Genomic DNA, 12,400 nt, shown 5'->3' with positions numbered 1-12,400 from the left:
CATGAAACTTTTTTTACCCACATGAACTAAATTTCTTCTAATTTGAGTACGGCCATGTTTTGTACCATATTAAAACTGTCATGAAAAAACTCATGATTTTGAATTTTGTCAAATGCACTTCAATGTTAATTTCTTGATAATCTTCTGTCAAATTGTCACGGTTGATTGATAACATGCAGAACTGTATTCATTTTTAAGCAAAGGTGAACACTGATGGCGCTATTTATCATTCAAGATTTAAAAATCTTGTTTGCATCTTTAGAAGGGTAAGACTCTTCTATAATTGCATTAAATATCAAGTGAGTAACATATACAGTGCAGGGAATTTTCAAACTACTTTTTTTCATGAAATAAAAAGAATAACTCATATTATTTGGGCTAATTAAATTTAAAATATATGTAAATAATGCCCTCAATTTGCACACAATACAGTCTCTAAAATAAAAATCACAAAAAGGGGAAAAGATGAAAAATTTGATAAAGAAAGTTTTAAAATAGCAAAAAATATTATGTGTGTATTAAAATTGAATTGAATTTAAAATATACCGTATATATCCGTCACTTCAAAAGTTGAGTCCCCCGCCCTGCCCCCGCTACATGTATTAATTTTGTATACATCCATGCACTGTATTTTGATCAAAGTATTACTTTGTTTTGATGAATGCCTAAAATGGGCCAACCTGATTAGTTGTAGAGTTCATTGGGACTCCATGAACTAATTAGTATTGACATTGACAGATAAATTGCATCAATATATCACCAGCCTGCCTGATCTATTCATGACAAATTGTTATATTTACACTACGTGGATTGCCATGGTGATAGAGTACAGAGTTCTAGAATGGCATTTTTCGCCAGCCCATCGGGCTGGTACCTATTTCTGGGATGGGGTCAGTTTGCTCAAGAGATTATTTTTATTGGTATTGGAATGACTTTTGTTTAAAACTTTTTGTGGTTGAATTTTTTAAAAATATTTTAATTGATTTGTAAGGAAAAGTAAGTATGTTTTGCCGTTTCAACTAACGAAAACGAGTGAGTATTACCAAAGTTATGTTTGAACTAATTATGACTTTAAAAGTTCTAGGTATAGGCCTAAATGTAACAATAATAGTTAATATATGGTCATTTTCACGGTAAAGGGTGTAACTTTTGATTTTTAGGGTCAAAATTTCAAACCACTTAAATATGTTTCTGTTTACTGAAATCATGCATAGAAGCAACTTAAATTCAAGTAAAATAATGTTTCAAGGCTTAAACCTTTTGATTTCTAATAAAAATTTGACATTTGCATAACATTTTGGTTAAAATCTAAGAAAAATGTATTTTACATAACCTCAGAAAATTTTGACATGAAAGCTGGAATACATGTGAAATTCCATTCCAAAGTAAGTCAACAGATATAAGTTAAATTTTATACCATGTTTTGCTATGTTTGTAATTGCAGTTTTGAAAATTTTTAACATCAAGTGTCATTTACAATGGAAATTTCCAAACCTTAAACATATTTTTAAGTTTTAATTGGGTTCCTAAAATAATTTGAATGTCTAACTTCATGTACAAATACTACTTGATGAAAGGAACCTCCCAGCCAAGTTTCACAGAAATTGGAGTTATTTTTTAGAATTGGCAATTCAAGCGATTTGTGTTTCGGAGGCTTCAGTTAACAACACAGGTGATCATAAAAGTAAAATATTTAGCTAACTACTACAAGTTGACATAAAAATAGGTAAAAATATCACAATTACCAATTTTCATGCTTTGCTTCTAAGTATTGAATTTCAGTTGTGACAAAAATTAAATTATCACAGCAAGTCATTTTTTTTGTTTCGAGGCTTCATGTTAACAATTGTTAAACATTGCAGAAGTAGTTTTTTGAAAACAACAGTGTTGGGATCATCTAAGCTGTTATTTTCTTGTGTGTATTGAATCAATGATTCTATGCGGCAGATATTGTAGATTTATCACACATTAATTTTTTCACCCATTTGTTAAGTATGGTGTTTTTTGCATGTGAAGCCTCCGAAACAGGCTTTTTAAGGTATCAGTATATTTTTCAAACATTAACCATAATGTCAATTTTTTTTAAATTTATGACATTCTGCACATATCAAGTAATAATTACAATGCAGATATCAGTATGAAACACACCAATTTAGATATGCATAGATGATAATTAAGTTTACTGTTGTTTCGGAGGCTTCATTTGTTTCGGAGGCTTCAATTGTTAACGGAAAGTTTGTATTGGGTCCCATTTTCAAACGGTGATATATATCTCCACGATTTAAAAACATGTGACTTGAGGATCTACTTTGCTACATTTTGATAAATAGATTGGATGAGCTCTTTTATTTATATTTGCACAAGCTTGCTGAACAGTTTGTTTCGGAGGCTTCAAAAAGTTAACGGAAAAACGGCTATTTGAAGTCAAGATTTTATAAAAATTTTAAAAGCTTGCAAATCGGCTAATTTTTGTTACCCATTTCAAGTTAAGATAACAACTCAGGGACGGATTTAAGCAGTGGCCCGGTGGCCCGGGGCCAGTTGATTTTGCCTCGGGCCAGTAAACTTCCAACAATACTGGTTCTGGGCGGGCTACTAGATTTTGATCCTGATAATTCATATGAGGCAAGATATAATCAGCGATGGACACAATTGGACACAGTTTCTGCTCCACTTGTCACCTGTTTGTAATTTATATTTTTATTTAATGATTTTTTGTCCATTTATTCTTATCCTTGCATTGTAAGCAAATTGGAAATATACGGCCGCTTTTATGGTGATGTAGGCCTACATACTATTTCCAAGCTCTTTCATGCTCTATCTGATGATGATAGCGATATCGCAAATACCACATACTTGAACCTTTTCTTCTGTGAACTTTTGAAACTATTAATTAAGGAAGGACTACTGACTGAATTTGTGTTGTTAGTGACTAGTCTCTCTATATTGCGTACGCTCAGTACAAAACAATTTAAAATGTTCAGGTTTGCTTGAATTAAAGTGGCACCATACATATTGATCCAAAAAAAGATTTTTAGGGTCCATTGCATGGTGGCACAGAATAAAATAATGTTAACACACAAGTAATATGTGTCAAGATTGGTAACTGGTACAAAAATGTAGTCTCTAACTTTAAAAGTCGCATTGGAACGTGCAGGTCCGTAACCAGGATTTTTAAAAAGTGGACTTTTGTTAAAAATTTGGACCTTTTTTGACCGACAAGGACTGAAAACCTCTATTTTTTCACTTGCTACGCATGTGAATGGGACTTTTGGGTCAAAATAGGGACTTTTTTTGGCATTTGGCGAGGGGTGTTCACCACCTGCCCCTGGTTACTGGGCATGGGAATGCTTCTTTATTGCACTTTTTGCAGTAGAACATATTGAAAAAGTTGGGCCAGTAAATTTATTGCAGGGCCAGTAGATTTGCCGTTTCACTGGCCCGGAGGGCCAGTAGAAAACTGAAACCTAAGTCTGTCCCTGTAACAACTGTTATAAATCAAGAAGAAGTGAAGAAATAACCAAGAATTATGAACCAAAGGTACACCCACAAAGTTTGTTAACAATTGTTAACGGAAAATGAAGCCTCCGAAACGACAAATATCGAAGTCCGGTTCTCAAAAATACAGGGCCGTTCACAATTAAATCTAATGTGGCAGTGTTTACTGAACATATGACTGTACTTACAGGATAAGAAAAATTATCCATGAACTAACTGAAGAAAACACAGGGTTTTACAAAAATGTTACTGTTTTTTATAGTTTTTCCAAATGGCAATATTAAGTACATTTAAGCCTGCTAAAACTGAACGCAGTAACTCCCAAAGCTGATTATGCTACCCAAGGTAGCTGCTAACTAGATGACTTATGTGGCCAAAATTATGGAATTCTGTGGCTTTATTAGAACACTACGGATTAAAATGTTAAAATCCAAAGTTACACCTTTATCGTGAAAATGACCATATAGCATCATATGGTCAGCAGAAGAAAATCTGACATCACCTATGATGTCATATCAGTGTCCTTGACCGGGGTCCTTAAGCGCTTCAGACTCCGAGTATTTGTACGTACAATATTGTATGTACAATATTATAACGTGACTGGGCAGCGGTGGTGAATACTGAGAATCCGGAACCTGGAACGACTGGACAAAAAGACAAACTGTACGAAATGCCATCTAAAATGGTGAACTACTGTTATTGCTAATTTCACTGGTTCTTAAAAATATTACTCATGGCGGGAGCTTTCGACTGATGCCAGCTTGTCTATCAGTTTGGCAATTGAGCAATTTAGGCCAATCAGAAGTCAAATTTCTTTGTGATATAAAAATCAATAAATAAATTCAGAAAATAATAGGCTTCAGCCTATTTAATTACTTTTGAAGTCACTGGCAGATTTTCCACGTACTTTCCTTGATTCTGAAGTATAGAACTGCACAATTAATAGAATAAACAGGAAGTTCCTTTTTTAATTCATAACCACGAGTGTGCCTTTAATTCATAACACCTAAATTCAGAGCCACCATCTGCATGGCATGCATGCACATCATAAAGCAAGGCTAAGCTTAGCCTTTCTTGAAGACTAGGAACTTCCCCTTTTATATTCTATCGTAATTAAAAATGATTAAAATGAAGCTTTATCAGTCACGTTGAACCATGATATCCAAGAGCCTAGGTAAGCTTAAACTTTCCAGGCCACCTACAGGCGCTAAAAGTCGCAAGGCAGCAGCCTAGGCCACCTAAGCTTACCGATTTATGACGATTTGTGACTGTAAAGATGCTGAAAATGGTGCAGTTCTATAGGCCTATCTTCGAGGGAGACAATTAAGCATTCATGGGAACCAAAACTTATTAAACTACGAAGCGGAGAAAGCTAGGCTAGCCTTGAAAAAGGCTCGATGATGACAACCCACTTTACACTGCTGACATGGCTGCATGTCGTCTGCTACATTTTGACCATCATTTTTGGCTGAAAGTTCCCATAAATTGCATTAAATGTCTTCCACATCGAAGCTGAAGTTTACTGAACCAATGTCAAGGAAAGGGAGGCTACGGCAGTGAGTGGCAATCACTTCCAATGCCCGATGAGTCTCATTTCAAATCTGCTGTGATAGAGCTGACCAGGGGCGTGACTGCCCCTGGCAGCGTCAAACCAAAAAGTGAGCAATTTTGGCAAGCAGCCGCTTTTATAGTGAGCAATTTATCGCGAAAACACGCACAAAACGAGAGTTGAGTGAGCAGAAAAATCACTTTCCTTGCTCGCGAGCAATTCATCGTCTTTTCTCGTGAGCAATAAACAGCACACTCTGCTCACGAGAACTCACTCACCGAAAAGGTTTCTGATTGACTGAAAAACATGAAAAACGAACGCGGCACAAACCCAGACAAGCGAGAATCCGACCATAGACATCCCCAGATGGGGTCGATCTCCAGAATGAAAAGCGAGTTGCCAGGGCCGCAAATTTGACAGAATCTTTACTAGATTCAGAGAATTAAGCCCAAAATTGACAAAGAACTGGCAACATGTAAACAAATCAAAACTTTCCCAGATCGAAAATATGCACGAAACACATCATTTTAAATCAATTAATTTGAGCTGAAATTCATTTCAGATTTCAATAAAAGTAATTTTGATAGTATTTCCACCTGTGCTTTTTTACAATAAACTTTTATTAATTTGCACAATAAAATAATTTGGATCATAAAAATTTGGCGACAAAATCAGTGACTGGTGAGTAATACAATACTCTTCATTCAGTAAGCTTATAAAAATGCATGACCAGAACATCGAAATCGAGGACTCATCAAAATTGATCAAATTTGGTTATAAAAATCATGATAACTAGTCCAAGAGAGATAGGTACGTGTAACAATACAAAAATAAGACCATAAGCCTCACACGAGCTCAAATAACCAATTTTTAGAGAATGAACGAAAATCCATTTTCGTTACACTACCCCCACCTCTGAAAAGAATTTCGTCCTCGAAATTTAATTTAATTTCTGAATTAAGTGAACAATCTAAATTGTGAACTATTATCAAATTCGAAACATTCAAAAGAGAATCAAATTTGCAAAAATTTGAATAAAAGCCAAAATTTCATTAAAAAATTGCACAGGATTTAAACTGGTTAGATCGACCAATGCCATACCTAAGTCATTTTAGTGCACTCATATCATTGCCAAAAATTATTAGTCTGGTGACACGTGAACATTTCCACCAGGTCTCTACCATTTTGCTTTAAGAAGCATTTTAAAGAAAACTTGACACCATGCAGGAAGACCTTTCAAGACAATCTCTGCCAACATTGAGTACACAATACATTACATATTATAAAATCTTACTCTACAATTTGGTTTAATTTGGTTTTGATTTTTTAAGAAAATTTTATTATTATTAATTAAATTTTGCAAATTTATTTCAAATTTAACTGAAGTTGAGTATAAAAAGTTATTCCAGAAATATAATCAAAAGTTTTCAAAACATATCAAATTCCCAACTATTTTCAAAAATCTAAATTTATTTCAAAATCATCAAAATGTAAACAAAGGTTATTTTTATCTTCCAAAATTTCAAGTTACAAAATTTTAATCAATTTTCAAATTTCCAATTATCCAAAATAAAATAAAATCTTGGCATGTTTCCATTCATCACACAATTTTGATATCAGAAATAATAGTATTTCACTTTCTGAGCTTTTCAAAATAACCAAAATCATATAAATTTCATTTTCCAAAAATCCAATTTTCAAAATTCAAAGATAAATTATTTATCAATTCAAATTTGGGTTCAAAATTATTGCAAGATTTTTGATGTGTGAATTACTGAATTTACAAATTTTACATGCTGAATTAATTGAATCTTCATATAGTCTTCCTCTGCAGGTTATCACAGATGATCATCAGCTTGTACACCATCACACAGGTAGCCTGTCATCTGACATCATGCTGAACCAGGTTCCAGATGGCAGTGAGAGTCACCTTGTCAAGACTCAAGTTGGGAAATGTTGCTTTGAAAAGATATAACACTGGTATTGTTGGAAGAACCATCAAAGTTTCACCATACACACTCGGTAGCGCAGTCATCCCATCACACCATGTAGCTAGCACAGGGCTCTCATCAGAACAGGTTCAGACCATCACTCACATGACATCCCACATAGAGCCCAAGGTAGAGAATAAATAATACCAGTGTCAAACTTCTCATTGCAACATGTCCCAGGTGCGTGCCATCTCCAGGTTGAATACCAGAACCATCGAAGACTGAAGAACCACCGTCACCACATGCTGACTGATGAACCATTGCTGAAAAGATACAACTAGTAAAGATGGTTGTTTACACAAACAAAGCAATGGTACATTCTGTAATTCACATCAACACAGTCAAGTTGATAGTACATGTATCATACGTGTATTGTACATATACAATGTGTAGTACCAAATCATCAGAATTAATAAAGTTGGTTGAACAATAAAATATCATAAAACATGACATTCTTGCAGTTATTTTGTAAAGTTGAAGGTATATGTTAGACTTTTCTTCTCCATCAAATAAAGTTGATCAACAAGGTAGACCAGGTTGATTGTAGCCAAATCATCTCTCTCTGAAAGGTAGGTGGAAGAAATATTGGTAAGGAATTTTGCAGTGTGATCAGTACCACAAAAATCAATGTCAACATTGTATCATTGTAGAACTTTCTGATGCTGTGATCAGCAACACCAGGAAGGCATACAGATGAAAGATTGGTATGTATGTTTCAACATCACCCCAGGTGAGATCTATTTGAAGAAATCAATAAAGATGCCAAATCTAATAAAATTGGTGAAAACAGTTGTTGGTTGGTAGCCACTCAATTCTTAATTTCCAGTCAGCAGCACTGTACAATTAGTACAGCACAGCTGATACAGCCACATCTTACCTCTCTCGGTTTATGTAAATAAAGTATTCAAACTTAACTCTCCTCACTGTCTCCCTGTAATCATCCTAAGGTTCCACCCATTTTGTAGTAGTCGTCTCAAGGCGTAGTACCAGATCAAGCAATGGCGCTTACTCAACCATTGTGATCAAAAACCTCCACTGGCTGCTGAGCTTACCCTGCTCGTCCTAGCTACAGTGAAGTAAAAGCGGACCGGTCCTTTCCAACAATTTCACATGTCTAAATAAATACATCTTCCAGGCATGGCGCTATATCTCCCTCTTCCTCACTCCTTTAATCGAGCACCTTCTCTGGGAACGACGGGTGGTTACTACGTGACTACTACCAGTTCAATACTACTGTATCCATATCCTTGCAGCCCCTGCTACTGCACCTGCAGCCCTTGCTACAGCGCCTGGAGCCCTGCTGCTGCGCCTGCAGCCCTTGCTACAGCGCTTGGATCACATGCTACTGCGCCTGCAGCCCCTGCTACAGCGCCTGCCTCACCTGCATCTACACAGGATTTTCTATTTAATTTGTAGTTGGGTTGTCTACCAGCCTTAGGATTGCTATACCACCAGATAATGTAAGATGAGGCTGTGACTGTAGGCCATCTGGCAACACTAAAAGTATAAAAACTTTGATAAAAGTTAACATATGAAGAACATTTAGTTGTAAACTTGCAATTACATTGTTGCATATATAATTAAAAGATGATAGACTGGTCATTTGGTACTGCTCAATTCTGAAGCTGCATTTGTAGGCCATAATTACATCAAGGAATACGGGCACTCACATGCTCAAAAGGTTTTGAAGCATTTCAGACTCAGGTTCTGACATCACAAACACACAAACATCACCATAGCATTGGTAGCGTAGACTTGGCATGGGTAGCGTAGAACCGTAGCGGCGAAGAAACAGTATACACACAACACCATAGGCTAAATAGAGCTGCGAAGCCACAGGTAAGCTTACCATCCATGGAATGTTGAAATTCATGTCCAGGCTGTTCCGGACGTTCTCAGTACTCAGGACTATCATCGATGAAGAAGGTCAACTCTCCTAAGAAGCAAAGTTCATCCCACCGCTGCCACCAAAAATTTGTAACGCGGCTGGGCGCGTGGTGAATACTGAGAACCGGAACCTGGAACGACTGGACAAAAAGACAAACTGTATGAAATGCCATCTAAAATGGTGAACTACTGTTATTGCTAATTTCACTGGTTCTTAAAAATATTACTCATGGCGGAGCTTTCGACTGATGCCAGCTTGTCTATCAGTTTGGCAATTGAGCAATTTAGGCCAATCAGAAGTCAAATTTCTTTGTGATATAAAAATCAATAAATAAATTCAGAAAATAATAGGCTTCAGCCTATTTAATTACTTTTGAAGTCACTGGCAGATTTTCCACGCACTTTCCTTGATTCTGAAGTATAGAACTGCACAATTAATAGAATAAACAGGAAGTTCCTTTTTTTAATTTTTAAACGACGAGTGTGCCTTTAATTCATAACACCTAAATTCAGAGCCACCATCTGCATGGCATGCATGCACATCATAAAGCAAGGCTAAGCTTAGCCTTTCTTGAAGACTAGGAACTTCCCCTTTTATATTCTATCGTAATTAAAAATGATTAAAATGAAGCTTTATCAGTCACGTTGAACCATGATATCCAAGAGCCTAGGTAAGCTTAAACTTTCCAGGCCACCTACAGGCGCTAAAAGTCGCAAAGGCAGCAGCCTAGGCCACCTAAGCTACCGATTTATGACGATTTGTGACTGTAAAGATGCTGAAAATGGTGCAGTTCTATAGGCCTATCTTGAGGGAGACAATTAAGCATTCATGGGAACCAAAACTTATTAAACTACTAAGCGGAGAAAGCTAGGCTAGCCTTGAAAAAGGCTCGATGATGACAACCCACTTTACACTGCTGACATGGCTGCATGTCGCCTGCTACATTTTGACCATCATTTTTGGCTGAAAGTTCCCATAAATTGCATTAAATGTCTTCCACATCGAAGCTGAAGTTTACTGAACCAATGTCAAGGAAAGGGAGGCTACGGCAGTGAGTGGCAATCACTTCCAATGCCCGATGAGTCTCATTTCAAATCTGCTGTGACAGAGCTGACCAGGGCGTGACTGCCCCTGGCAGCGTCAAACCAAAAGTGAGCAATTTTGGCAAGCAGCCGCTTTTATAGTGAGCAATTTATCGCGAAAACACGCACAAAACGAGAGTTGAGTGAGCAGAAAAATCACTTTCCTTGCTCGCGAGCAATTTATCGTCTTTTCTCGTGAGCAATAAACAGCACACTCTGCTCACGAGAACTCACTCACCGAAAAGGTTTCTGATTGACTGAAAAACATGAAAAACGAACGCGGCACAAACCCAGACAAGCGAGAATCCGACCATAGACATCCCCAGATGGGGTCGATCTCCAGAATGAAACGCGAGTTGCCAGGGCCGCAACTTTGACAGAATCTTTACTAGATTCAGAGAATTAAGCCCAAAATTGACAAAGAACTAGCAACATGTAAACAAATCAAAACTTTCCCAGATCGAAAATATGCACGAAACACATCATTTTAAATCAATTAATTTGAGCTGAAATTCATTTCAGATTTCAATAAAAGTAATTTTGATAGTATTTCCACCTGTGCTTTACAATAAACTTTTATTAATTTGCACAATAAAATAATTTGGATCATAAAAATTTGGCGACAAAATCAGTGACTGGTGAGTAATACAATACTCTTCATTCAGTAAGCTTATAAAAATGCATGACCAGAACATCGAAATCGAGGACTCATCAAAATTGATCAAATTTGGTTATAAAAATCATGATAACTAGTCCAAGAGAGATAGGTACGTGTAACAATAAAAAAATAAGACTATAAGTCTCCCACGAGCTCAAATAACCAATTTTAGAGAATGAACGAAAATCCATTTTCGTTTATATATATCGTTATTTAATCTATTGCCATTCTATTTCAGTAATGTTTAAGTTCTAACGAATGTTTGATGACGAAAAATCGATAATATGTTACATACAATATCTAGCAGAAATATATTATCGATTTTACATCATCAAACATTCGTTTAAGAACTTAAACATTACTGGAAATAGAATGGCAATATATTAAATAACGTACATATTGTACATACAATATTGTATGTACAATAAAAAGTCTGTATACTGCTTTACTCCTTGACCACTGAACAGCGTGATATCATGTTGATAACAGATCTATAGAATCAAAATCTTCATCATATCCTCGGATCATATCACAGATTCTCAACAATCTGTGATCATATGGACCATATTGATGTGAAAGTAGTTATCTATCATATCCTGTGTCGCTTTATGGATAAAAATGACTCAAAATGTTATTGATGAAATGGTTGCTATCATAAACATCAGTTTTGTCTTTTCAACGGGAAAAATCCGATGCAAAATAAAGTTTTTAGGGCCTAGCTATAATATGGGCATAATTTATGCATGTAGGCCTATAGTATTGAACAATGTACCCCATTTGACATGCACTTATAGATAAATAAATTGTCTTACTTTATTAATTTAATAACTTCTTTATTATAAATAAAATGACACATAACTATTTGATTCATAAAATTACATTCAACAAAATGATTGAAGAGAAAACACACAAGGCACTAGGCAGACTGTTATAGAATGGAGTATGTAAGATGCCATGTCCATAGCTTCAGAGGAGTTTCCGACTAGCAATCAACATGATCAGCACATTCAGAAAAACACAGTTTAAGAGTGAAGATTGTAGTGAGTAACCAGTCCTTTATAAATGTGCTGGCCACTATCTATTATAATATAGTAGGCTTAAACTATACATTGCGAATTAATTAAGTTATTTTAAAATAAAATGTACATGTATGTAAGTTAACTCAAACCGCAGTGTAGGCCTATATATCGAAAAGCAGTGAAATCGGACATTCCTAAGCGAAGATATTGAGTTCGTAAGTTCTGGTATTACAAAATTGGAAATTGACATATCGTGGGTAAAAAGCTGAAAAGACAAAAAAAACCAACAACAACAACAACAACAAAACAAACAGACCAGAACAATTTGGAGTACATGTAATGAATTAAAAGAGTTGACATGAGATTAGGAATTAATGTTTTCTGCTGTTTCAGTGTGCATGTTCTCATCGTTGATGGCTTGGTGGACTGTCATGTAGATGTAAGCGTGATCCTAAAAATGCCTTTCACATTGACCAAAACTAATTACAAGGACTCTTCTACATTGAGGCTGGCTTTCCCTTTTAAAGGGAATTTTTATTTATGCTTTGAACATTGAATTGATTTCTGGTTTGCATGCGTCCATTGCAAGGCTGAGAATACTTTTTTGATTGCAAGCAGTGGCGGCGCCATGGGGGGCATGAGGGGGAAAATGCCCCCCAGTCAGAACTCTTTTCCCCCTGCTGCTCCCCCAGTAAAAACCCTAAATTACAAAAAT

At 35.9% G+C, this 12,400-nt stretch overlaps 1 protein-coding gene across 1 annotated transcript in view; it reads left to right on the top strand.

Annotated features, from left to right (window-relative positions):
- The window catches only part of LOC140138903 (ras-related protein R-Ras2-like), a 57,127-nt gene that overhangs the window by 11,765 nt on the left and 32,962 nt on the right, over positions 1-12,400 (top strand). The window lies entirely within an intron of this gene.

This window comes from Amphiura filiformis, chromosome 18 (assembly GCF_039555335.1).
Source record: "Amphiura filiformis chromosome 18, Afil_fr2py, whole genome shotgun sequence".
Classification (NCBI taxonomy): Eukaryota; Metazoa; Echinodermata; class Ophiuroidea; order Amphilepidida; family Amphiuridae; genus Amphiura; species Amphiura filiformis.
Note: the sequence above shows the minus strand (reverse complement) of the source record. Positions and strands in the feature narration are given on the sequence as shown.